The 27,353-nt window shown below is 37.3% G+C and overlaps 1 protein-coding gene and 1 non-coding gene across 3 annotated transcripts in view; one reads left to right on the forward strand and one right to left on the reverse strand.

The window, feature by feature from the left end:
* SMAP1 (small ArfGAP 1) overlaps positions 1-27,353 on the reverse strand; it is a 147,658-nt gene that overhangs the window by 118,860 nt on the left and 1,445 nt on the right. The gene's annotated exons all lie outside the window — the stretch shown is intronic.
* On the forward strand, positions 1,597-1,736 carry LOC118978761 (small Cajal body-specific RNA 11). The gene has a single exon (XR_005064789.1).

Here is a 27,353-nt window from a genome sequence, read left to right on the forward strand (position 1 = left end):
AGAAAACACAAAGAATCAGTATCAGGAATGAGAGCAGTGACATCACTACAGATTGTACAAGTACTAGAAAGATAGTAAAGGAATATTATGAACAACTTTATGCTAGTAAGTTCACCAGTTCCCTGAAGGACACAAATGAGTTCTTTCCAGAAGCAAAAAATAACCTCAATAGCCTAGTATCTATTAAAGAACCAGAAGCTATAGTTAAAAACCTTTCAGCAAAGGAAAAAAAATAACAACTTCAGACCCACATTGTTTCACCAGGGAAATCTACCAAACAATTAAGGAATGATACAAATTCTGTATAAATTCTTCAGGAAACTGTGGAGAAAAAGAGGTAAGAGTGGAAGACGATTATTTCCCAATTCATTCCAAGAGGCCAACAAAACCCTGACACCCAAATCAGACAAAAGTACCACAAGAAACAAAACCTACAGATTAGCACCCTTCATAAATATCTGCAAAAGTTCTTAACAATGTTTTAGCAAATCCAAGAATATATAACAGATAATATATTATGACTAATTGTGTTCTGTCCCAAGAATGCAAAGTTAAACATGCAAAATCAATATATTCACTATACTAAAGAATTAAAACAGAAAAACTACATGATCTCAATAGATGCAGAAAAAGCATTTGATAAAATCCAACATCCATTTCTGATTTAAAAAAGCAAACAGCCAACTAATAACAGAGAAGAACTTCCTCTACTTGATAAAAGGCGCCCATGACAAACCTATGGCTAACATACTTAAGGTTGAAAAATCTGAATGCTTTTGCCTTCAACATCACTAACAAGACAGAGTTTCCCAGACAAGAATAAGCTGAAGGAGCTCATTACCACCAAACCAGTACTGGGACAAATGTTACAGGGTCTTAAGATGGGAGGGGAATTCAGGAGATGGTTAAAAAGGTGAAAGGATTAAGACAAATGGGTAGTTACAGAATCCTCACAGGAATGTAAATTACAGCACAGGGAATAGTTGATTATACTGCAATAACTATATATGGTATCAGGTGGGTACTTGATTTATCATTGAGGTGATAACTTAGTTATATAATGTCTAATCACTGGAACTAATATTGTGGGTCAATTGTAATTGAAAAATAAGAAATTATTTAAAGTCATTTAAAACGGAAAGATTAACAGATATTTCACCTAAGAGGATATTACAGATGGCAAGTAAGCACATGAGAAAAGATGTTCAATGCCATTAGAGAAATGCAAATCACTATCACTACACACCTAACAAAATGTCTAAAATAAAAACAGTGACAACACCCAATATTGGCAAGAACACTTCTATGTTACTGAAGATTCAAACTAGTGAAATATGGTTAGAAAAAGGAAATTAAAAACATCCAAACTGGAGAGGAAGTAAAAATAGTCTTTTTTGAGCATGATAATCAGCTAGGTAGGAAGGCTGACCGGATCTACCCCCAAAAAAGCTAATAAAACAAATACCTGAAGTTAGCAAGGTTGCAGAAGAGAAGATAAAGAGGAAAAAGACTACCGTATTTCCACATGCTGACAACAATCAGAAATTAAAATTTTAAAAATACCATTACGATACCATTTGAAAAGGCAACACAGACTTGTCCCGGCCTCTGCTTTCTCTGCTCCCCTGTGCTCATTTGTGAGAGGGGAGTCTGGCAGGACACACAGCAATCTCCCTCTCAGTTTAGGAGGGCCGCCCAGAGCACAGGGCTGGCTCTCAAAGGCATGAGAAGACAATTAAAAACAAAAAAAAGCAACATACATAAATTTGACGAAAGATAAATAAGACCTATATACTGAAAACTGTAAAATATTCAGAGAAACTAAATGAGATCTAAATAAATGAATATACTTTGTTCATGGACTGAAGGACTTTATAATGTAAAAGATGTCAATTCTCTCCCAAATGGATAGATAGGCTCAAAGCAATTCAATTAAAATCCCAGAAGATTACTTTGTAGAAACTGATAAACTGCCTCCAAAATTTATATGGAAATTCAGGTGACCTGGAATACCAAAAACAACTTTCAAAAAGAATAACACAGTTGAAGGACTTCTACTACCTGATTCATAAAGTTACAGCAATAAAGACATTGTAACTGGATCACTCATATATTACAGGAAGAAATGTAAAATAATATATAGCCATTCTGCAAAAATTTGACAGTTTTAAGATTCTGAACATACAATTACTGTTCAACCCAGCAAATGCACTACTGGGCACTTACCAGGGAAAGAAAAACTTATCGGCAGACAAAAACCTGTACACAAATGCACAGCCTTATCTGTAATAGTCAAAAATTAGAAATGGCCCAGAAATCCTTCACCAGGGGAGTGGTCAAACTATGATACACAGATACACACACACCATAAAATTCTACTTATTAAAAAAAAGGAAAGAACTATTAATATATGCAACAACTTGGATAAATCTCCAAAGAATTACACTAAGTAATAAAGCCAACCTCAGAAGTACCATATGATTCCATTTATATAACATACTTGAAAAGACAAAATTTTGGTGACGTGGAAAACAGATTAGTGGGAAGAAGGGGAATGGGAGGAAGATGTGTGTGACTGTAAAATGGCAATGAAAGAGATCCTAGTGGTCATGGAGCTGTACTACATAATGACCGTGATGGCAGATACATGAATCTACATGTGATAAAATTGTACAGAACTAAATACACTTATACATAAATACACACACACGTAAGTACAAGTTAAAATTGTAGAAATCACAGTAAAACTGGTAGATCTCACCAATGTCAAAATCCTTGTTGTGATATTACACTCTTGTTTTTACAAGCTGTTTACCATTAGGGGAAGCTGGGTTAAGTGTCTACTTTTTTAAATCAACCAACAAATACTAAACTATAATTCACGCTGTTATAATAAAGTCTTTATTTCTCTTCATATGCTCTGACTTATGGCTTTCTATCTACCTTAAATATGCATCAAAAAGAGAAAGACGCTATTACCTCAATTAAATGGCACAGAGAAAATATGACCATATTTTTAACTTAACTTTAATCTTCAGAGAGTGAAAACACTAGAAATGTTCAATGTTCTACATTGAGAAAACTGTACTGTAATCACCTGACAATAATTATATATAAGGTACAATAAATTACACAGAAACAAAAAATACCTTAAGTAAAATCCTTCTAAATAGGTTCTCTTAAGTTAATTGGAGCTTTTTTTTAAATTTTTTAAATTTATTTATCTTTAGAGGGGAAGGGAAGGAGAGAGGGAGAGAAATATCAATGTATGGTTGCCTCTCGTGTGTCCCCTGCTGGGAACTGGCCTGCAACCCAGGCATGTGCCCTGACTGGGAATCGAACCATGATCCTTTGGTTCGCAGGTCCACGCTCAATCCACTGATGGAGCTCTTTATTAATAAACTTTATATGAGAAAGGTACATGAGAAAGAAATTCACTGCAAATTTAAAAAACAATGATTATTTCATGAAAATAATCTTTATTACATAAAATTTAAAAATAAGAACAGCACTGTCAATTGAACTTTCTGTGATATTCTTTAATCTGTCACAGTCGTTACTTGCCACATGTAGCTATTACAACTTGATATGTGGCTAGCTGGTGGAACGAAGGAACTGAATATTTAACATCAGTTAAATAGCCACAAATGACTATTGGCTACAACATTGAACAGAGAAGATCTAGAATTCAGAGAGAAAGTCAAAACCACAAACACAATGTATAATAATCATCAGTGTAGTAAAGTCAGCAGTTCTCACCTATGGTCTTTTGGACAGAATAATTAACTTGTAGGCCAGCCCTCAAAAAGGCATATTCCTTTCAAACAATAAAGGTATTTTTTTCCAAATTTAATTTTATGGCTACTCTAAAATATTAGAGTATTATTTAATTCAAAGACGTTACTGAAGGTAATGAGTTAAGAGCAATAATGCATTCTCACCAGCAGAGGGCAGATATGTTATAAACACCACAACCAATTTCACATGTTTTAAGTGCAAGACACTAGTATGTTCACTTTCACAAAAGTAATTATACTTATTGAAAGTAAGAGAAAAATGCTAAAAATTAATGTATATTTCTCAAAAATAACTGACCAGTCTCCCCAGAACCAGGTTTTGCAATTTGACTAGTTTAAGAGTTAACTATAAAAACAAAACAACTCTAACAAACAAAATGTCACTCAAGCTTTATTTTCAAGACCATTTATATATATATATATATATATATATATATATATATATATATATATATATAAACAATACTCCCTGAGCTGCATAATACATTCTAAAAAATTTTCCTCACAGAGCGTAAAAGTTGTCCGAATTTCACAGGAAAATAAAGCATTCATCTCAAAAGTAAACTAATCGTAGAAAACACAACAAGCACTGAAATGTGGTAAAGGGGCTAAAAAAATGGCAAAGGTTGGCCTGAGAAAAACTTGGGGATGGTGCCAATATACTGAAGATTCGTTTTCAACCCTGAACAGCAGTCAGAAAACAGGCTCTGAAGCAGTTTGGGTTCGGTTTTACAACAGAGTCTCCCATATAAGTGCTTAAAAAGTACCGTAGTTTTAATATCTACCAAAAAAAAAAGCCCTTTTCTAGTCCCTTTTACCACCCTTCTGCTTTTAACTTTCCTGACTATATCCATTTCTTATAACCCTCTTCTCATGGGACTTCTGTGTTCCGGTTATCCTTGCAGTCTTACGGGCCTCCTTTCAGTTCCTTCAATGATTTCACTTTTGCTGCTGCCTACAGTCTTGTTCATTGACCCTCTGATTCACCAGGGTCTAATCCATTCATGGCTTTGACAAACATTTCCATGCAGATGACTCCCAAATCAACCATCACCCCCTTGTGTATCCCCTCCCCTAAATTTCTGCCTGGCACCAAGATGACATTGAGTGAGCTTGTATACTGTGTGGCCATTTCATTCAAAATGGCTGAGCGAGTAGAGCAATGAATCCACATCCAATTTTGCGTTAAGCTTGAACATTCCTCTGCGGAAACTATTCGGATGATTCAGAAGGCCGCAGCTATGGGCAGCTGGTGATTGGCGGCTTCATCATGACAATGTGCCTGTTCATGCATCTCATCTCATACAGATGTGACTCAAATCCCCCACAGTCCAGATTTGGCATTCTGCAATTTCTGGCTTTTCCCAAAACTAAAATCACCTTTGAAAGAAAAGAGATTTCAGACTCTCGATGAGATTCAGGAAAAAAAACAACATGTCAGCTAATGGCAATTGGGAGACTGTGTTAAGTTCCAGGGTGCCTTACTTTGAAGGGGACTGACGCGTCCTTGTCCTATGTACAATGTTTCTTGTATCTTGCATCTTCTTCAAGAAATGTCTCTACTTTTCATATTACACGGCTGCATAACTTCAGGACAGACCTCATACACACTAACCTGTTTACCAGCTTCTCCCTACCTAGAATAACTTTGCCACTCTTCTCCTTTAACTTTGATCTAGTCTTCCTCAAAAACCACCTCTTGCATTAAAAGCCTTCCCTAATTCCTGCTGTTGGTGATTTTACCTTTCTCTGAACTTCTGCAACACAACATTTGCACTATTCTTTCCACACAGATATCCAGAATGCAATCTATGCGTCGGCCTGTCTCTAGATTCACGAAGGGGTAGGGACAAGGGCTTCTGTTCCATATCTCTTAGAACATCCGCTCCAGTGGAACAGCAAATAAAGGGTAAAATATGAACAGTATACATACACATAGGAAAGAAAGATAACTACCTTCTTTTCTTGAGCCTTTCAAAAAGTATTCTCGTATGGATCTAGTGTCAAAAATCTGTTCACCAAACAAAATTTGCAAATGCTTCCTGCAAAGTAATAACTGAGCGCTTTAAAAAAAAGGAAGAAAAACCTGACACAATTACCAAACCCTCCTTTGTGCCACATCACTTCACAAGCTCAGTTAATCCTCACAATCCTGTGACACAGGCATGGTTGTTTTACATGTACTAACACTGAGGCTTTAAAGTTTAAATGACACACTCCCGCCACAAGGAAGGAAAAAAGGGAAAGAGGTGAGGATGGAAGGGAAAGAAATCAGAGCCAACAATGGGAAAACTGGGGTTTTTAACCCAGAGCAGTCAGCCTTCAAAGCCATGCTTTCAGCTCCAGAACTAGTATCTCAAAGGCAACAGCAGAGCAATAGGTCTGCCTACCCACAGTCAAGTGTGTGGGGGGTGGGGAGGGTGGAGAATAATGTACAATAAGATATTACATACCATGTAACCCTATTTTATTATAGTTCTCCCTTAAACTTACAGAGGCAAAATATGTAAGTAAATTCAAAATATCATAAAGACACTTATGAAGTATCTTTATGGTAAAACTTAGAAGCTTAGAAGATTTGTTAGGAACTAATAAACTCTACAAATATAGCATTCCCCTGTATTTTTTAAATGTTGATTTACTTTGGCAAATAAGTTAAGCTATAGTAATCACTTGAGAATTAGAATGGTACAAGATAAAAGGAGAAAATGGAAAAAAGTTTAATTTTAACAATCAATAATCCCTCTTTGCCCTGACTGTCCTAAAGTTTAAGCCTTGTCAAACCTATTTCTTACTTTTTCCAGATGATTTAACATCGTCCAAAAATTGACTTTAAAGGTTCACAGTTTAAGCAAGCATGTTACAAGTTTCCTTTATTTTGTTTACTCTTTTACAAATATTCTAGAGCTTTGTATTTGCTAAATATCTCTCTCAAGCCCAAAGATGTTCAATATTTACAAATAACTCTCTCTTTTAAACTATTCCTGACACTACTCAGATTTCATGAGATAACATTTGCTCCTAGGTAACACCTCAAACACCAATAAACAGAACTCCAAATTGTGAAAGATGTTTACATTATTGCCAAATCTGTGTTTAAAGAGACTGGTTAAGTAAATACTTAAAATGTAATCATTCCTCACTCTGATTACTATTTCTTTCCTTAACATTCTATTACACAGAGGTTTGGTTAACTATAAAAACCCAGGATTTATCTTCTTTCTCAGTGTGTACATGGCTGAATGTAAAGCAAACAAAAAAAATTTAAAAGCTTAAAGTTACTTTTCATAAAGATCAAAGGTAACACACTTATTTGTGGACTCCCAAACAACAGACAGGATTCCAGACAACTTTGGTTCACTCCCATGTTCTCTCCCAGTGACACAGCCTTGAGCAAGTAATTTAACCTCTCTTGATCTGTTTCATCTCTCTAATAGGAGATTAGACTAGACTCCATGACAGGTCTCTTTTTATCTCTAAATTTTCTATCATTTCATAGTTACAAAAAAATGTAGTCAGAAACTAAAAATCTGCCTAAAGTGCTCAACTATCACTTATTCATGGGTTTACAGAATCTAGGACTGAATGGTGTGGCCTACAACAATATTCAAAAGAATCATTGTTGTCTGTAATTGTGTTATAGACCAATGACTGGTCAAGAGAAAAATGTGGAAAAGACAGCCAACCCTTGCCTCCAAAATGAAGGGGCAAATAAAAAAAATAGAAATGACCAATGAGCATACTGAAGAGTACCATGAAAATACAAAATGTGATGTTATACCATTTGCACCAACTACATTACAGAAACTTCTCAAAAACATGAATACCTGGCCTCTGCATTAAGTGACAGAGGGTACACAGGGTCAGCCAGTCTTCACACACTAGTGGTGGGAAGGTAAACTGGCCCCAAATCCCAGTAGTATGAATCAAACCGGCTTTAATCTGGCATACTCTACCTTTCACACAGGAGAGTTTATGCTGAGGAAATAGTTGTGTGCACATGAAGCTTTGACAGTAGTTCTGTTTGTAACCACAAAAATCAGAAAACAAATGCCCACCAATGAGGGAACAGATTCACTTATAACACTTTTAAATTTTTTCAAAATACTATTTCAAGTACTCTGTGCAGAGAATAACCTTCAATTCCCTAAAATGAATGTCCTGCTATCCTTATTCTTAGCAAATGACTTTTATCATCTCATTGTGCCCTCACATTTCAGACCCTTTCCTTTTCCTTTCTATAACCTGACCCAAGTTCTTCCCTTTTTCTCCTGTCCAAAGCTATACATGTCATCTGTTTTAAAATCAAATTTTCCTCTAAATCTTGCATTAATACTAATCTATTAACTATTTATGACATAATTCCTTTCTAAAGAACTTGCCTGATGTTAGCCATGGAAAAGAAACTCCTACTTGCTGCTCCTGCAGCCTTCCTGCCTCCAAGCCAAAATGACCAAGGTGGGCCCATGGCCCAGGATGAGCCAGGTCATCTATCCAGGAATATGGAATACGACTCCCCCCAAAAGAGACGGCCCCCTATAGGAAGCCAAACAGTAGGTCATATAGACTCTGGAGCTAATGAAATATTTAGGCAAGTGAATGAATAGGTAAGGAAAGTAGTCAGTAAAGAATAAAGCAGGTTAGAAGAGCCCCTTCAAGAACAAGAGATGCACAGAGCCAAAGACAGACAGGGAGACACACACACACACACACAATGGCTGCCTGAAGAATTTCTAGTTCTTTCAAGGTCAAGCTATGGATGTTCTATTCATTCTGATGTGATTAGCTAAGTGAGAAACCATGGCAGATATTGCTCATTTGATCACACAACCTCTATCCTACCCTATTTCTGGTGTGTCTTCTTATATTCGGAGAACAAAAAGTTAAAAAGCTCTATTTCTGATTCCTTTATAGTCAGAGTTCTGAATGAGAATTAGCTTACACCAATTAGATGTACCCATGCAATGAACCCATGCAATACTTAAAAGCAAATGTAAGATGGAGATTATCTTCCTGCATTAGCCATTTTCTACAGAAAGACAAGATCATGGAATGTCTAGTCTCCAGCTTCTTGTGTGAAGAAGCAGTTTTGACATGGATAATGGCTGGACCCCACACATTCCAATACCCAGTCATCAGCTTATACACACTGTAATACAGCTATAGCTTTCTAATCCCTGCATCACAACTAATTTGGTGTTGGTGTTTTCTTACACTCAGCTATTCCAATGATAGCCTCAGGGCTAGAGTCTCCCTGGAGGGTCAGTTCTGCTGTAACCTGGGGGTGTCAGTCCTGGAGGCTCAGCCTGAAGCCTCCTCTTCTATTCCTAACACAGCTTTCATAAGCACCTGATTTCTGGTATTAAAACATCTAGAGTGTTCTATTTTCTGTGCTGAAGCTCTACTAAAACAACCTCAACTTAAAAATACAAAAAGAATACATAATTATAATATTCAAAGCACAGGCTTTTTACAAATCTGACTAAACAAAATTTTTACACAAGCTAACAAAGGTAGAAAAAAATATTGGGTGAGGTCTATTTTCCAAAAAGAGAATGACTAAAGTTGTAGTCACTTTTAAAATATTTTTAAAACCACTGAGATAAATCAGTTTTTCATATATCACTTGAATTGTGGTTGTGGTATTTTATTTTATGCAGATAATGTCTTAAACTGGCAATATAATTATTCTTGTGCCAAGCATTCTTCTCCCCCTCCTCAATCACTTATTTATTTTACAAATATTTACCTACCATCTATGTGCCAATAAGCATTCTAGGCACCGAGCAAAAAAGACAAAAGTCCCTGGCTTCTTACATTCTAGAAAAGACAGATAATTTAATAAAACTAAGTATTTACTACATCTGAGTGAGGATCAAACCTAGTCGAGAAGGCCCAGATAATATACACGTATGGAAGACTAACACTACAGGGATAGGGGATAGCAAGTTGAAAGTGCTGAGGCAGAGGCCAGATTAGTATATTCATGAACAGGAAGACCACAACCCTCACAGGTTTTTACGGCCACAGGTTTTGAGGCCCTAGTTTCTCAGGCTGGAACGCTGGGATGTTTGGTTGTCTCGCTCCCCAACTGTTCCTCACGCTACTGTGGGATATCCCGGTCCACCTGCCCTGGTCTCGCCCACCCCTGCCTTGTTGTGAGTCTTCTCTGCCGCTGTAAGCAAGGTTTTAGCTTTTAGTCTGACACAAAAATAATGGAGGGTTTCGGGTACAGCAATGACATGATCTAACTGATCTGACTTGACTTTTTTAAAGATCACTTGGGCAGTTGTGTTAGAATAGACCTAACGGAGAAGAAAAAGCTGGAAGATGAACTGGGAGATGACTGGAGTCAACATGGGGACAATTCCAAAGTTCTGGCCAGATCAAAAGGGTAGAAAAAGGCAGGTAAGACTGTCTAGAGAGCAGTCTTAAAGGAAGAAGATCAAGAATTCTGTTATGACATGTTAATTTAAAGTTACTAAATGAACAACCACATGCAATTAGATATACCAGTATGGGATTCTGGAATGAGATCTTTTGGCCTGAAGATACCTATCTGGGAGCTGACTTACAGTTGACAGTTAAAAGCAAAAGACTGAATGATATTGGCAAAGGAGTGAATGCAAACAGAAGCAAAAAGAGATTCAAGAATTGAGTCACGTGGAGTAAGCCTCTCTCCTCTTCTGATTTTAAAAAAAGGCAATCCCCAATGCTATCTTACTTAAGTTAATTCTACTTCTGTTTCTAACCCCTGTAATAGAAAAGTCCTAAATCATACAGAAAGCCTCAGAGTTGGAGTCATATATTATATACAACATCAACTCACACAGCAATTAGCAAGTGCACCTTACACGTAACAGGTGCTCAGCAAATAGCTGAATACTTCTTACGTAATTCCTGGATAAAATCCAAGAGAGTGATTAGCATTAGAAATCCTTGTGTATGTATTTTCATGGTTTGCAGCAGTTCTTTTCAATGTATTCTTTTAAGTATATTTTATTAATTATGCTAGTACATTTGTCCCATTTTTTCTTCCCTTCATCCCCCTCCGCCCTGCACCCGCACTCTCCAGCATTCCCCTCCCCTTAGTTCACATCCGTAAGTTTTACATGTAAGTTCTTTGGTTTATCCATTTCCTATACTATTCTTAACCTCCCCCTGTCTATTTTGCATCTACCATTTATGTTTCTTACTCCCTGTACCTTTTCCCCCATTCTCCCCTGCTGATAACCTTCCCCTAGCCCCTCCCTACTGAAAACCTTCCATCTGATTTCCATTTCTGTGATTCTGTTCTTGTTCTAGTTGTTTGCTTAGTTTTTTGTTTTGTTTTGTTTTCGGTTCAGTTGTTGATAGTTGTGAGTTTGTTGTAATTTTACTGTTCATAGTTTTTCACCTTTTTCTTAGATAAGTCCCTTTCACATTTCATATAATAAGGGCTTGGTGATGATGAACTCTTTTAACTTCACCTTATCTGGGAAGCACTTGATCTGTCCTTCCATCCTAAATTATAGCTTCACTGGATACAAAAATATAGGTTGTAGGTCACTGCTTTTCATGACTTGGAATACTTCTTTCCAGCGTCCTCTTGCCTATAAGGTTTGAGAGATCAGTTAATAGTCTTACGGGCACTCCTTTGTAGGTAACTCTCTTCTTTTCTCTTGCTGTTTTTAAGAGTATCTCTTTTAATCTTGGATAATTTAATTGTGATGTGTCTTGGCATGTTCCTCCCTGAGTCCAATTTCTTTGGAAACTTCTGGGCATCTTGGACTTCCTGGAAGTCTATTTCCTTAGCCTGGGGAAGTTTTTCTTATTTGTTCAAATAATTTTAATGTCTTATGCTTCCTCTTCTCCTTCTGGTACCCCTATGATTCAGATGATTGCATGTTTAAAGTTGTCCCAGAGGTTCCTGAGCCTCTCCTCATTTTTTTGAATTCTTGTTTCTTCATTCTGTTCTGGTTGAATGTGTATTTCTTCTTTCTGTTCCAAATCTTCGAGTCCCAGTTCCTTCCCTTCACTGTTGGTTCCCTATATATTTTTCTTTATTTCACTTTGTATAGCCTTCACTTCTTCCTTTATTTTGCAACTGAGCTCAATTATTTCCGAGAGTATCCTGAGTTCCAGTGTTTTGAACTCTACATCTGATAATTTGGCTATTTCCTAGTTGCTTAGTTCTTTTTCTGGAGTTTTGATCTGTTCTTTCATTTGGGCCATATTCCTTTGTCTTGGCACACCTGTTATGACGTAAGGGACAGAGCCTTAGGTATTCCCCAGGGAGAGGCAACCCACTTGGCTGCACTATGGTGCTGTATGTGGGGGAGGGGTTAGAGAGGGAACAATGCCTAACTGTACTTGGAAAATAATTAAATAAAATTTTTAAAAATGTGTTTATACGACAATCTGTTCAACATTGGTATGTGTCTTTTAAATGTGTGTTACAAAAATGTCTCCCTCTGGCATCTAAGCTTTCATCGCCACATATTTGAATTATTCTAAAATCTATCCAGGTAGGTACACTGCATCAATATAGCTTTGAGTGTTGTAACAAGATAAAATGAAATTAAATAAAATTTAAAATTTAATGAACATGGACTGTCCACTGCGCCACCACTACGTCACTCACAGACTCCTCCAACTCAAAAGCAGGAGCCCTTTCAGTCTGGCCTCAGTAGGCTCCTCCGAGACCCAGCGCCCTTCCCTTTCTGCAAGTCACAGGAAGAACCCGGCAGAAGTAGGGGAGGTCCACAGGAAAGCAGGCAAAGAAAGGGCTCAAGCCAGGAATGTCTAAAGTGGATAAATAGTTTTCTTAAAATTCCTCATGGTCTGCTTTAGCACACCGAGACAAACATCTGACATTAGAAGAAGCATCATGGTCTTTAGAGTCTGGAAGTTTTCAGTTAGAATCCTGGCACCAGTGGCATCTTTGGCCAAGTTAGTAACCTATCTAAGTTTCGGAATTCCCATCTCTAATGTGGGAACATTTAACATCCTTGAGACTGCTGGGGAACTGTATAAATTACTTATACAACAGCAGAACACACAAAACTCTCAAAGAGAACTGGGACAGGAAATTAACATTTGCTAAGTGCCCTAGTCAAACACAGTAGTAGCACAATTTTTCACCTTGAGAGCAGTCACCATGCCTCATTCCTCTTTAAATGCCTAGTAAAATGGGTATAGCTGAAATGTTTGGTAATGACACTGTATGTGAGACTGTATTTATTTTACCTTTATCTTTGAAACTTAAGCATACAGAATAAGAAGAGATTGCAGAAACCTGGTTTTAATTCCACACATTTCAGATGATACTGAACCATGTTCTTTTCTACTGCTGTTCAAAGAGCAGAGTTGTTTTGGGGTCTAATCACACAGGCCTTAGATTCAAACCCAACATTTACCAACAACCTACTATATATCAAACTCTATATAAATGCTTCATATACATTACAGCATGCAATAATCATCATGGTCCTATTAACATGTCAACACTTATTAAGATGATACAGATGTATCATTAAAACCATATACAGGAAACCATGTTGCCAAGGAGAAACAGTTGAGGAATATCTACCTACACCCTGTTCACTGTTAGGGACATTAGATTTAATTTTAAGTAGAACAGGTTAAAATACAGAAACTCTTGTTTCTTTCATTTAATGAACTCTGATTCTTCTCGGGTACTGAAATTTTAGTTTTCATAAGAATAATTATATAGGGCTGTTAATATTAAAATTATATATACTATTTTAAAAGCTTTTAAAGACTAGTCAAAGCTAATTTTAAAATCTAACCATCTATGTTAAGATGTGATTTCATACTCTCAAGACTAGAAGGTATAGAAGCAGACTAAAATGGAGTTGCTTATCAGGAACCAAATGGAGATGGTCAACAAAGGCACATAAGAGAAACTCAACCAAACCACACAGAAATTTACAGCTCCTCTCAGAAATCAGTAGAGGATAGCAGCCAATCCCCAAATACCAAGTTTGATCACAGCACCTCAGGACTTCCTGTTCTCCTGACTCAGCTACCCTGATCCAAATGAGAAAGAAGACACTAGGCCACCAATCAACTGAAACAAGCCAAGTAATTCCCATGTTTATCCCTTAGTCTGTGAGCATCTCAGAATTCACTGCTCCTGTGCCCTTGCGTTCCTGGCTTACAGGTCGAAAGACTTGCAAATCAAATCTTACAGCTTTGCTTTATTCAGCATGCAGTTTATGGTTTTTGACAAAGGTAAGATATATACTATATATATCTTATAGTAAGATAATGAAGTTCACTATTATCTACAGGATCAAATTCATGCTTTCTTCCAAAAGTATTTGGTCAACTATTAAATGTATTCCAAAATTCTGTCCTGATTTACTTATTCAAATATACATCGGGACCTACTATCATGAACCCTACATTATCGAGGCAAACTAATCTCAGGAAAAAGATCTGCCATTCTGTTGAGATCAAAACATAGTATTACTCAACAACAGGAAAGAATTATTAAAAGACGTAAATTTCAGAGTTTAGGTGTGGAAAAGGGCATATTAATAGAGCAATAACTCATTTTGGCTAAACCAGGGAATCATTCCAAATCTATGATAGAGGAATCCCTTATATGTACAACCAATTAACAAATTAATTTTAGTGTTTTCACAAATTTTAAGAAGCTGTAGTGGATTCATGATTAGTAAAGATATGATCCTACTTTACTTTCTGGACTGGGAAGAGATTTAAGCAGGCATAGCCCTATCTCAAGTGGTTTACTAAACTGGAAGGAAACCTCACAATCTTAAAACTCCCTGTGAAAGGGTCCAGATTAGCTTACTATGACTTGAATCTTCCCGAAATGAGGATTTCCAAGTCCTAGGAAGCGGACCACTGATCTCACAACAAAAATTCCAGTATCAGCGCAGCTCTCTCTATGGAGCAGGCCTGTGCATCCCCCGCATCTTCCCCAAGGCTCCCTCCCTTCCTAACTCCTCGCCCCGCCCCGCATGCCAGAACCTCTCCTCTTTTGTCTCTCAAGGCATCTCTCTCTTTCTCTCTCTCTCCCCTGCTTGTCCTCCCTCCCCAACTCCTAAGCTCCAAGGGCTCTGAGCCGGTTTCTTCTTCAGCTCACTACTCCTTCTGTGACTTGCTAAATAAACTTTTTCTTGAAAAAAATCCAATATAATAAAAAGTTATATAGCTCCTTGAAGTTAAAAGTACTTAAGTGGTATTCTTCCGGCCAATATTATGACAGCCTTGTCTACAGACTGTACTTTCATTACATACTTATAAATTATCATCGAGCCTATCTGAAAATCCTACAGTTCAGAGGCACCAAAAAGCTGATATTCTAAAGATGTCACAAGGAACTTTAGAGCCGTGTATGAATAACACAATGTCTCAAGAAAACCAAAGTTAAACCAGTGATTTACATTAAACTACTCATCAGTATTCTAAAAGACTTGGGGGAATAACAGGCACCAATCTAGGATTCTTCATCTTTTAAGCCAGGATCTAAGAATAGTGCTTTTGCAAAATCTTTACTCAAACCATTAAATTTATTTTCATAGAAGAGGAAAGTAATTTTAGGAGTATAAATGTTGTATGGATTCAAATAAAATAGTTGAGAACCTGCTATATAATCTAGAGCAACTATTATTTTCACCAAATGAATAAAACAATATACTGGTACAGCATTTTGATTAACAGCTACTACCTTCACCCCCAACCCCTGGCAACTACTGATCTATTTTCTATTCCTACAAATTTCACCTTTCCAGCATTCCATATAATTGAAATCACATATGGTCCCCAACCGACAATTTGACTTACAATTTTCAACTGTACAATGGTGCAAAGTGATATATGTAATAAATTACATAAAGTATTCAAAATTGTGTTATCAACTAGGCTTTATGTTAGATGATTTCACCCTACTGTGGGCTAATATAAGTGCCCATTTAAGGTAGGCTAGTCTAAGCTATGATATTCAGTAGAATGGGCGTATTAAATGCATTTTTCTACTTACCAATATTTTCAACTTACAATGAGTTTAAAGGCACGTAACCCCAGCATAAGGTCAAGGAGCATCTGAATTATGCAGGATTTTGTGTATAGATTCCTTCACTAACATTTTTTAAGAGTTATCCATGTTACTGACTATATCACTCGTTTGCTTCTTTATATTGCAAAGTATTATTCCACTGCATGGATGCACCACTGTTTGTTTATCCATTCACCAACTGATAGACATTTGAGTCGTGTCCAGTGGTTGGCTATTACGAATAAAGCCACTATGAACATTCAAGCACAGTTTTACCTTGTTCAATTAGTCTCAATATTCCTTTATATATTCTAAATGAAAGCCCTTCTCACTATAATTTTTTCTCCAACCTATAAATTTTTTCTTTTTTTAACACATCAGTTATTTAATTAGGTTTTTCAAAAGAAATTTAGAATTTCATTTTGTCAGGATAAAGGCCATTTGCGAGAGCAAACACAGAGCCGAGGTAGCCCTGGAGTTGTGGAATAGCTTTGATTTTTTTTTAAACACTGTCTTTTGAAAGCATAAGTTTTTTATTTTTTAAGATTCTGTTTATTTATTTTTAGAGAGAGGAGAAGGGAGGGAGAAAGAAAAGAAGAGAAACATCAGTGTGTGGTTGCCTCTCGTGTGCCCCCCACTTGGAACATGGCCCACAACCCAGGCATGTGTCCCGACTGGAAATCAAACAAATGACCTTTTGGTTCACAGGCTGGTACTCACCCCTTCGAGCCTTGAGTGGCATTGAGCCACACCAGCCAGGGCCAAAAGGTTTTAATTTTGATGAAATCCACCTTCTCACGTTTATCTTCATGGATTTGTGGTTTTGTGTCCTATCAAAAAAATCTTTGCTTAATCCAAAGTCCCAGACGGTTTCTCCTGGAAAATTTTATAGTTTAGAACTTAAAAAACAAAACTAACCTATGTCTTATAATTTTTATTTATTGATTGGAAAAGGTAGGATTTGTTGTTTCACTTCTTTATGCATTCACTGGTTGCTTCTTGTATGTGCCCTGATTGGAGATCAAACCTGCAACCCTGGTATATTGGGAAATGCTCTAACCAACTGAGCTACCCAGCCAGGGCTTATAGTTTTATATCTTAAATTTAGATTTACTGTTCACTTAACTTTTATGCATGGTGAAAGGTAAAGATCAAGGTACATTCTTTTGTTGTTGTTAAAATTGTTCCTTTCCTATTGAATTATCTTAGAACTTCTGTTAAAAATTAACTAACCTTATATTCAAGTCTATTTTCTTGACCATCTATCATGTTCCATTAATTTATATTTGTCCTTACACCAACATCACACTGTCTTGATTACAGTAGTTCTACAATAACAACTTTTAGTCAGATGTGTAAGAATTCCAATGTTCTTTTTCAAAGCTGTTTAGATTTTGAGGGAGCCTCTGCATTTCTTTACAAATTTTAGAATCAGCTTGTCATTTTCTACAAAAAGAAAAAAGCCTTCTGGGATTTGGGATTTGGGATTTGGGATTTTGACTGGAGTGCTGTTGAATGTACAGATTAGGCATAAAGAAAGACTGCATCTTCTAATCCAGGAACATGATATATCTCTCCACCTCTTCGGGTAGTCTTTAAATTTCTCTCAGCAATCTTTGGTAGTTTCTGGCATATAAATCTTGCCTGTATTTTGTTAAATTTGTCTCTCAATTTTCATATTTTTGTTATTATAAATGTAATTTTTATTTCAACTTCCAGCTATTGCTTGCTAGTATATGGAAATCATTAGTTTTTCTATGTTCACCTTGACTAGTGCTGCTAACTGGTCCCTGTTTGGGCACCGGATGTGGGAGAACTCCATCCCACGAAGCTCTCCCAGCCGCTGCAGATGAGAACAAGTCATCCTGGACACAATCTTGTTCCAGTGGGATAGGGAGTGGCGATTTCCTCAGGTGGAGAATGCCCTGAGCCCTTCTCCCAAACGGCTTTTATTGGGAATGGTATGTGCAGGGGTTTACAGCATATATGCATAGCTCATCAATCAATGTCAAGAGGCTATAGTCATACAAAAATAGGTATTATCTATAGATAACATTTAAAGGAACACACAGATTTGTCATAGGTCAGGGTCTGTGAAACATGCTGATGCCAGATGGTCTTTAAGACATGTTTCGTGAGGTAAGGAGTTCACTCCTTATGCCTTGAACTTAAACATCTGGTTTATATCAACAGGGCTATACAAAGCAAAGCAAGCTTCAAAGGATACAATGTATTTATCACGCCTGATTTCCCATGGGGAACCCTAAGTGTTGGTTTCCCATAATGCCTGACACCTGCATTTCCTGGTTTTCCAGTGAGACTTTCTGGCCTCTTTCAAGGCTTGCTCTCACGGGGCTACAGTCTCCAGTCTCCGAAACCATACAGAGTGGTCCCCAAGAGGACTACTATTGCATGCATGGTATTTTTTAAATAGAGAAAATGGCTGCTTTAAATTGTATTCATTTCATCTGATGCCATATTAAGTATATCTAAAGAAGTAACCTTTTCTAAAAAGCTAGGTTCAATATACAATTTTTATCACAAATCTGTTTGTAAGCATAATAACAGCCCTCAAAGACATCCATGTTCCAATCCCTATAATCTATAATAAACATGTTACCTCACACAACAGATTTTCTCTGCAGGTGTGCAAGTTAAGGACCCTAAATGATTTTCCATTTGATTATCCATATCAATACAATGTAATGACAGGGGTTTTAAAAAGAGCCAATGAAGGAGGTGTAATGATGGAGGAAGGGGGAGAGGGGAGGGGAGGAAAGGATGAAGGGAGGGAAAGGGGGAGAGAAAGGGAAGAGGGNTCCATGTTCCAATCCCTATAATCTATAATAAACATGTTACCTCACACAACAGATTTTCTCTGCAGGTGTGCAAGTTAAGGACCCTAAATGATTTTCCATTTGATTATCCATATAAATACAATGTAATGACAGGGGTTTTAAAATGAGCCAATTAAGGAAGTGTAATGATGGAGGAAGGGGGAGAGGGGAGGGGAGGAAAGGATGAAGGGAGGGAAAGGGGGAGAGAAAAGGAAGAGGGGGGGAGAGAGAGAGATCTGAAGATGACACCCTGAAGATGGAGGAAAGGGTTATGAGGCAAACATCACAGATGACTGCTCTACAAGCTGGAAAAGATGAGGAAACAGAATCTCCCCTAGCGCCTCCAGGAACACCTCTGATTTTAGCTCATAACACTCACTTTGGATTCTAACATTAAAAGTGTAACATGATAAACTCTGTCGTTTTAAGCCAATAAACTTGTGGTGATTTGTTATAACAGCAGTAGAAAATACCCCAGTGATGATCATTTCACTTCAACATAATACTGTACTTCTGCTGGGGGTTTTTTGGGCACCCTACACCATCATCATCCCACACCAAAAGCAACTTTCAAGAGTAGAAATGCATCAACATCTAGACTAAACCTTAATTTTTCTGAATTTTCTCATTTTGGAAGATACAGCTATCTTACATACGATTTCCCACAGAATTTTCAAAACCCTTTTATTTTCTGTTTACGTTTGGGTTTGATGTGATCACTGGTCCTTGAAGTGTACTCTTTACAAAAGATAATGACAGACGTCTTAAGGTCTATCATCAGTCACTTGTGAAATGGAGACCAAAAATTGTTGTGTGTGCAGGGGGGCAGAGCTGGTGGATAAGGGAAATACAAGAGGGCACAGATGGGAGAATTACTAAAAAACACATAATTCACTCTTTTTTGGACCCGCAAAATCTTCCCATTTACCACTCAGTTATATGTGAAATAGGCACATATTTCTAACAGCATCTTTCCTAAGCTCTGTTTTATGTGAAATAATTTTTAAAATCACCTCTACCCAGTAATATAGCTAAATGTCATTCAGAGTTAACATAACCCTAACCTAACACCATAAGTAAAAAACACTGATATTGATAGATGTACATGTTGAGTGAATAGGCCTATAGGTCTTTTCTTTAAATTGATTAATAAAATGGGGTTCTGGTTTAGTAGGTAACTAGAAGAGGTGCTGCTTTCTTTGATCTTATTCTTGTCCAAGAAAGCATTAAAAAAAGTTTCAAACGCAAGGACTCCTCAACCTGTGAAGAATATTCCTATGAGTCATATGATATGGTTTGAGAGAATTAAAGATAATACCATCTAATTTTTCAGCAAGACCTAAGTCATCAATGGAAATCTTTAAAAAATATAAAGACTTTATCATAATCCAAAGTTCACTAAGACACAAAAATAGTAACCCTCAATAACAGAATACTTTTTAAATTAACAATAATAAATACTGACATGGAAGTGACATGAGGCACAGGATTTAGGAAAGCACACAAATCACATCACAGTTGAAATAACTCTTTGCAGTAAGGCTCAATGAGAACAGGGACAACGGATCACCACCAGTAAGTCACAGGCAAAGCCTGAGCCCAAACCTAGCTTTACTAACTTAACCAGGCCAGTGTTCTTTCAACTCTATCGTATTATCTAATGGTTTAAAAAGCTATGGTAGATGAGCAGTACCTAAGGACATAACTACAGAAACAGAAAATGAAGTTACAAGGGAGACAAAAAAACGGTACTATTAAGGATTTGTCAACAAATTCAATTTGTAGAATAAAGTTTAGTGATCAGAAAAAATATTTTATTTTATTTATATTAGTATTCTGAAGTCATGGTGGTTCTACTATTTAATGCAGAGAAATAAATTAAAACAAAGCCACAACAATAAACTCTGAGAAATATATTAAGTCAGCTTGAAGGTGATAGTCTTCCCAACAATCACCTTTTATATAGCACAAAATTTCAACTGCAAAAGCATGTCTTATCTTTCATGCCACTGAACTGACAAGCACTGACAATGGAAAGATTCCCTGGGTTCAAATGCTGACCCTACAGTCCAGGGTCTGTATATCTTCATATCATCACAATAAAGTCATTTTTTCCTCTAATTATCATACCTGCTCCTCTGGCCTGTACCCTTGCTAGTAGGTTAGGTTCTAGTGCTGGCTGAGATATACTGTGACTCCAACATGTCCTGTACAACATATTGGAGAAAAACATACATTATCAATTATGTTGGCCCAAGACAACCCTCAAGTTCAGTAATTTGCAAAGACCACTCACAAGACTCAGTATACAGTTGTACTCACAGCTATAATCTATTCCAGCAGCAGGATACCAAGCATAATCAGCAAAGGGAAAAAGTACATGAAGTGAGATCCAGGAGAAAACAGGCACAAACATACAGGTGTACCCCTTCAAGCAGAGTTGCAGAGGACTCACTTAATTCACCCAACGGTGAGTTTTGACAACAAGTGTAAGATGTTTCTAATTAAGCTCATCAGAAACTAGGTGCCTAGGTCTTTTATTGCAGAGGTACGTGGGGGGGGGGGGGAGGCTGGTCACAGAGGTACCCTAGCCTAGCACATATGCAAATTCCAGAGTCCCAGAGGAAAGCAGGTGTTCAGCATAAACCACACTTTATACAAACAGTTTAGGTAACTGACTCTTAGTACTTAGGGTGTGAGACCCTCCCCAAATTCAAGTTCTCTGATGCCAGCCAAGGGTCAGACGCCTTGCAAGTCAGGGCTGCTTTCAATAGATTAGTAGATCCAATAGACCGACAGACTATCGGATCCTCAGAGAATAGTCCCTTATCTACTTGTTCCCCACTTCATTCCCAGCTCCTAGAAAAGTGCCTGAATATAGTAGCCATGACAAAATTTTTTCTTTTAATGAAAAATTTTCTGGCTCGATCATTTTCTAGTGGTATAACCTTGGGAAAGTTACTTAAGTTCTGTGTACCTCAGTTTACTTGTTTGTAAGATAGGATAATAATATTACCTACTTCAAAAGGGTATTTTGAGGATTAAGTTAATTAATATACATAAAGTGTCTGCAACAGTGCCTGGCAAGAAGAAAGCACTATGTAACTCATATGTATATATGTAATATTATTAGTTGGGTGTTTTTTTTACTTCCAACCTTAAAGTTCTACCTCCTCCAAGTCACACTAAGTTCTATCATCACTAAACTTAATGAATCTACAGTCTACACACAGATTAGAATTTCACTGATCATTGTTCATGTCTATTGAGATCCCTAACTAGTCTGTGGACTATTCCCCAAAACTTTTTAGCACACACAACAGTATCTGACATGGTCTCTGATCTTTGTAGAAAATACCCATTTGCCAAAAAAATTAAATGTCTGTTAAACCAACTCTTCAGTGGTCAGAATGTAAGGCAGTTAGTTGGCATTTTTATTTATTTATTTATTTTTAGAGGGGAAGGAGAGAGGGAGAGAAACATCAATGTATGGTTGCCTTTCGTGCGTCCCCTGCTGGTAGTTAGCCTGCAAGGAACCGGCCTGCAACCCAGGCATGTGCCCTGACTGGGAATCGAACCGCGATCATCTGGTTCGCAGGCCCGCACTCAATCCACTGAGCTACGCCAGCCAGGGCTAGTTGGCATATATATGGCCTCCAAGTTTCCTTGATCTTCTATTGAGAAATGGAAGGGAAAATGAGTTGATTTCATCCACTGAAAAAACTAGTAGTTGTAGTAGCAGCAGCAGCAGCAGCAGCAGCATTAGTAGTAGCCTCAGCAGCAAGCGCAGGAAAACACTTGAGTTTATAAAATGTATGATTAGAATGTCAAATATTTGACTTTGCCTTAAAGACAGCGTGGGTTCACATTCTCATAGTTCAATAAGGGTTGTATATATCTTTGACAGTAAGAATTAAGGAGATATACATTTCCTCAATTAATGAAATCAATCATTAAGATAAATCAATAAGCCCTGGCTGGTGTAGCTCAGTGGATTGAACACAGGCTGCGAATGAAAGGGTCACCAGTTTGATTCCCAATCAGGGCACAAGCCTAGGTTGCAGGCCAGGTCCCCAGTGGGGGCCATTTGACAAGCAACCACACACTGATGATTCTCTCAATTTCTCCCTCCCTTCCCCTCTCTCTGAAAAAGATTAATCAATAAAAGAATATTCTAATCTTTAAAGAAAGACAAAGAACTGAAAGAGGAAAAAAAGGAGGAAGACAACATACAGTCCAAGTTTTAAACTAATGAATCAAAGAGAGACCTGAGGTTCCATCCCAGCTGACACCAGGGCTCTCTGTATAATCTTACCAGAATGAAAGACCAATCAGACTGAAGTTTAGCACTGTGAGGGAACTTTTAGATTGTCAAGTGTCTTTAGATAAATTATAATCACAGATCTAGGTTTACGCGAATTTGTTCTACAAGCATCAATATCATCATAAACACCAGTTTCTCAAGGTGAACTTTTTAGTATGGATTACTTTGAAATAGGTTCATATAAGAACTCTTCAATATCAAACACTTAAAAAATGATCTCCATCCTCAATGCCTGCAGTAGACTCAGGTATTGGGTCTTTCAACCTCCATTTAACATTTCTACTACTGTATTTGAAGAGGTCAGAAAACTAAGAGTCCCTGGAAGGCAAGGTGTTGACACAAGTCTACAAATTTTTTTCATGTGGAAGACACACATGTGGCAAAGAATCATCTTCCTACAGCAAAGGCAACTGACAAAAATGTTTAATACACATTGAACAGCTTCAATAACCACAGTCCCAGTTCTCTCACCAGCTTACGAGTTTCATGGGTGAGAAGCAGCCACAGCAGTGGAAGTACTGGCAGCAATGGCAATATCGTGTGGCACGAAAAGCAGTCCAGCGGTGGCTCCCCAACTATTGCTCCTCCAGACCTTCCAATGATGTTTGCAGTATCCTATTCCTTAAAAGGACTACAGTGGTTCTGCTTCCTGCCTCATACCCTGATTTACAGCACACTGACATTGAGTTCAAGACCTCTTATACTCTTGCTTGGGCTACTGTTAAAACTAGGTGACCTGCCTGCAATCTCTCACTCTACTTTCTCTAATTTGCCACCCCGAAATCTGACCATGCTTAAAGAAAACTTGCAAAAGAAAGGGCAACATGAAAATCTCTTATGTTCTTCTGTATACTTGGACCTTATGGGCTCTGTCTTTTAATTCCTTCTCCATCTCATGAAATCCCACTCCACCTTCAGAACCTAGCCCAAACAAGACTCCTTGAGAGTCCCCCAGGGAAGTCACTCCACACTCCCATATATACGCTCTCTTCCATAGAGCCCACTGCCTACCCCTGGTTCTGTGCTCAATCACATTCATTCATTCAAAAGATATCTGCTGAATTATATTTACCTATCTCATGTCATACATTGTGTGGAGGGGCTGGAGATATAAGCCAAAACAAGACAGACAAGGTCTACTCCCTTATGGATGTAATGCAACAGGATACAGATTATCCAATAAATATCCAAAAATGTTTAATTACAATTATGATAGGTGTAATAAAAGATTCAGGGTGTGCTTCCATGTATAAGTGGAAGCCTAACCTAATCTGGGGATACCAGGGAGGAACATTTCCCCTAAAGGGACATTTAAGCAGAAACTGGAAGATAGGTAAAACTAATCAGGCAAAAATTATTAGACAGTTTCCTAGGCACAAGGAACAACACACACAAAGGCCCTGAGGCAGCATTCTAAAATCTGTGAAGACAAGCTATGGACAAGCCAGAATGCAAAGGAAACAGCAGCCCAAAATAAATGGAAAGGAAGGTACTTCTTACAACCATTATTATAAGTAACACTTAGCACACTGTTTTAGAATAATTAATTTGCAAAAATGCCACCCCCACTAAACAAACTCCTTTAGGTCTTACAAATTCTTCTAGCTCCACAAGCCAATACAGTGCTTAGCAGCATTCCCTCCGGTCAAGATATGTGGAATGAAGAAAGAGTGTTTGATCTAGGCAAGGAGCTTAACATCTCAACACAAGACCCATAAAACAAAAATTATCTCTAGGGTTCCAAAACCTCGATTCTGACTACCCCAGAACATTTCACGAGAGACACATTTTCATGACAACGTATACATATCCAGAATCAAACCTAGCATTACTATGGATGAAAGTTTAAATACTACAAACTAAACAATAAGTTGGCAAGGGGCTCTAACTCCTCACTGCTCCATAAAGTGCCACCAACTAATAACCAACAGAATCATGAATGAGGCCAAGAAGAGAAAGTAAGCTCTCCATCTGCCTGTTCTTATTCTCTAGGTGCTTAACAAATTTGGTAAGAGTATCAGTAACAGGAAGCTTGCACCTATGTCACCCTTACCTCCTTCATTCCTTCCTAAATACTGTCAATTCAGGAAACACGCACTGGTCACTCAGTAGAAAATGTCAAAATCCAATTGACATATCTCTGCCAACTATTTTAGGTCAGCAGAATACGGTAATCTCTAGCCCTAAACTTTCAGTTTTGGGCACATGTTCTCAAACAGCAATGGAAGAAGCACTCTTTGAAAGACAGTTAACTAGGAAATAGCTCCAAAATACATGAAAAGCTTGGTGTAGAGTTTACTAGACAGTGAAGAAAACACCAATATACATATATACAATATGAAAACTCTTTACAATAACTGAGCTGTAGACTATGACCCTAAACTTATCTTTTAAAAGTAATTTAATCTAAATTTCACTATCTACATTTACTATGTTGTCTGGCAAATATAGTAATAAATTCAAAATCAAGTAACAAGCCAAGAATGCTACCAAAAGAGCTCATAAATGGGTTCAACCAATGACTCAAAAAACTTTACAAAATACATGTAATTACATTAGCTGTGCAATCATGTCAAATTTTTTGATTATTACAACCATGAAAGCAAGTCTAGTTAAACCAGAATGTATCCTTAACTGTGGTTTTTCCCTCTGGAAAGATTAAGATAAAACAGTGAAATACTTTAGAAGATCATTTTTAAATTATTCTGGATTTAGCAGCAACAAAAAAAAAACCAACTAATGATCTTTCTAAATCACGGCCACGGAGTTTGTGCTCCTCACACTGCACCCTTGAACTCTCGATAATATCCTCTCCCACTTGCCTTACTTCTCAAAAACAAACCCACAAACAAAAGATCAAACAAAAATAAAATTAAAAAGACATTTATTCAATATATTTATTGACCTCAATGACAAATGCAAATAGTAAGCAAAACTGATGCTCCCTCTCCCTTAGGTCAAAGGAAATAAAACTTTTGTGCTACTGAGTTGGCCAAAAAGCCCACTACATTTTTTCCATTTGATGGCTCTAGTAGTGCTCAGTTTTCTTTAACTTCATTCAAAATAATTTGGTAAGATTGTATTGTGACAGCTGTCATTTCAGTATGCATTCAAAAAAACTTATCAAAATTGGTGAATTTTTGTGCAGCCATTTTAATGTTGAAGGTGGAGGACTACATGCAACATTTTCAGCATATATGCTTTATTAGTTCAAGAATGGTAAAAATGCAACTGAAATGCAAAAAAAAAAAAAGACCGTGCAGTGTATGGAGAAGGTGCTGTGACTGATCAAACATAGCAAAAGTGGTTTGTGAAGTTTCTTGGTACTATTCAGATTCTGGCCAAATAATTTTGCCTTATGCACTGGAAGATGGTTAGCAGCACCCCTGGCCTCTACCCACTAGAAGCCAATAGCAGGAGATAGCCAACATAACTCAAAATATCCAGATCAATAAAGTTACTGGTGAAAACAAAAAAATGTGTCTTTACTTTATGAAAAAAACGTAACAGATTTTTTGGTCAACCCAATAATTTGAGAAGTGCAAGATTCTCCTCCCCCACCTCAAAAAAAGTGAATGAAAATGTTAACATGAGGTAAATGATGGCCTTAAAAACCTATAAATTAATTGTACTTGCTGGTGTGGCTCAAGTGGATTGAGTGCTGGCCTGCAAACCAGATGGTCGCTGGTTCAATTCCCAGCTAGGGCACATGCCTGGATTGCAGGCCAGGTACCTGGAGGGGGGAGTGCAAGAGGCTACCATACACTGATGTTTCTCTCCCTCTCTTTCTCCCTAAAAATAAATAAATTTTTTAAAATACCTATAAATTATTTTAGAAAGCACTTGTATGAAGTACTTTTGGGGGGAAATTTGAACAAAAATTATTTTTCAATTATTTCTATACATAAATTACTGAAACATTATTTTTAATGATTTCATATTTACTAACATCTCTATTTAACTTGTAATGTCATTCATTACTCAAAATTCATACCATACAAGCTCAGCTTCTTTCTTTTTGAGGACATTTAAGGCTCATTTTTCAGTGTTTTATCAGTGCAGTGATGAGTGAGCAAGAGTCTCAATACAGAAAAGTATTCCCCCCCAAAACCCACACGCATACTACCAGATAAACAAATATCACTACAATAATTAGGCATTTTCAATTCATCAACTGAAAGAATAGAATAAACATTATGTTGGTTCAATCAAGTTACTATACTGTAATGTGCTCCAAAAATGGCCTAGTTACAGTAATCCAGTACCAGTTATGGTTGTAAAGTAACTTGCTGATGCTGTGTGGCTTTGTCTAATCAAACATCAGCCTACTGAAACGTAACTCATGTATACAGTTATGTGGAAGAACG

This window comes from Sturnira hondurensis, unplaced genomic scaffold (genome assembly GCF_014824575.4).
Source record: "Sturnira hondurensis isolate 20B ecotype Veracruz unplaced genomic scaffold, ASM1482457v3 Scaffold0022136, whole genome shotgun sequence".
Lineage (NCBI taxonomy): Eukaryota > Metazoa > Chordata > Mammalia > Chiroptera > Phyllostomidae > Sturnira > Sturnira hondurensis.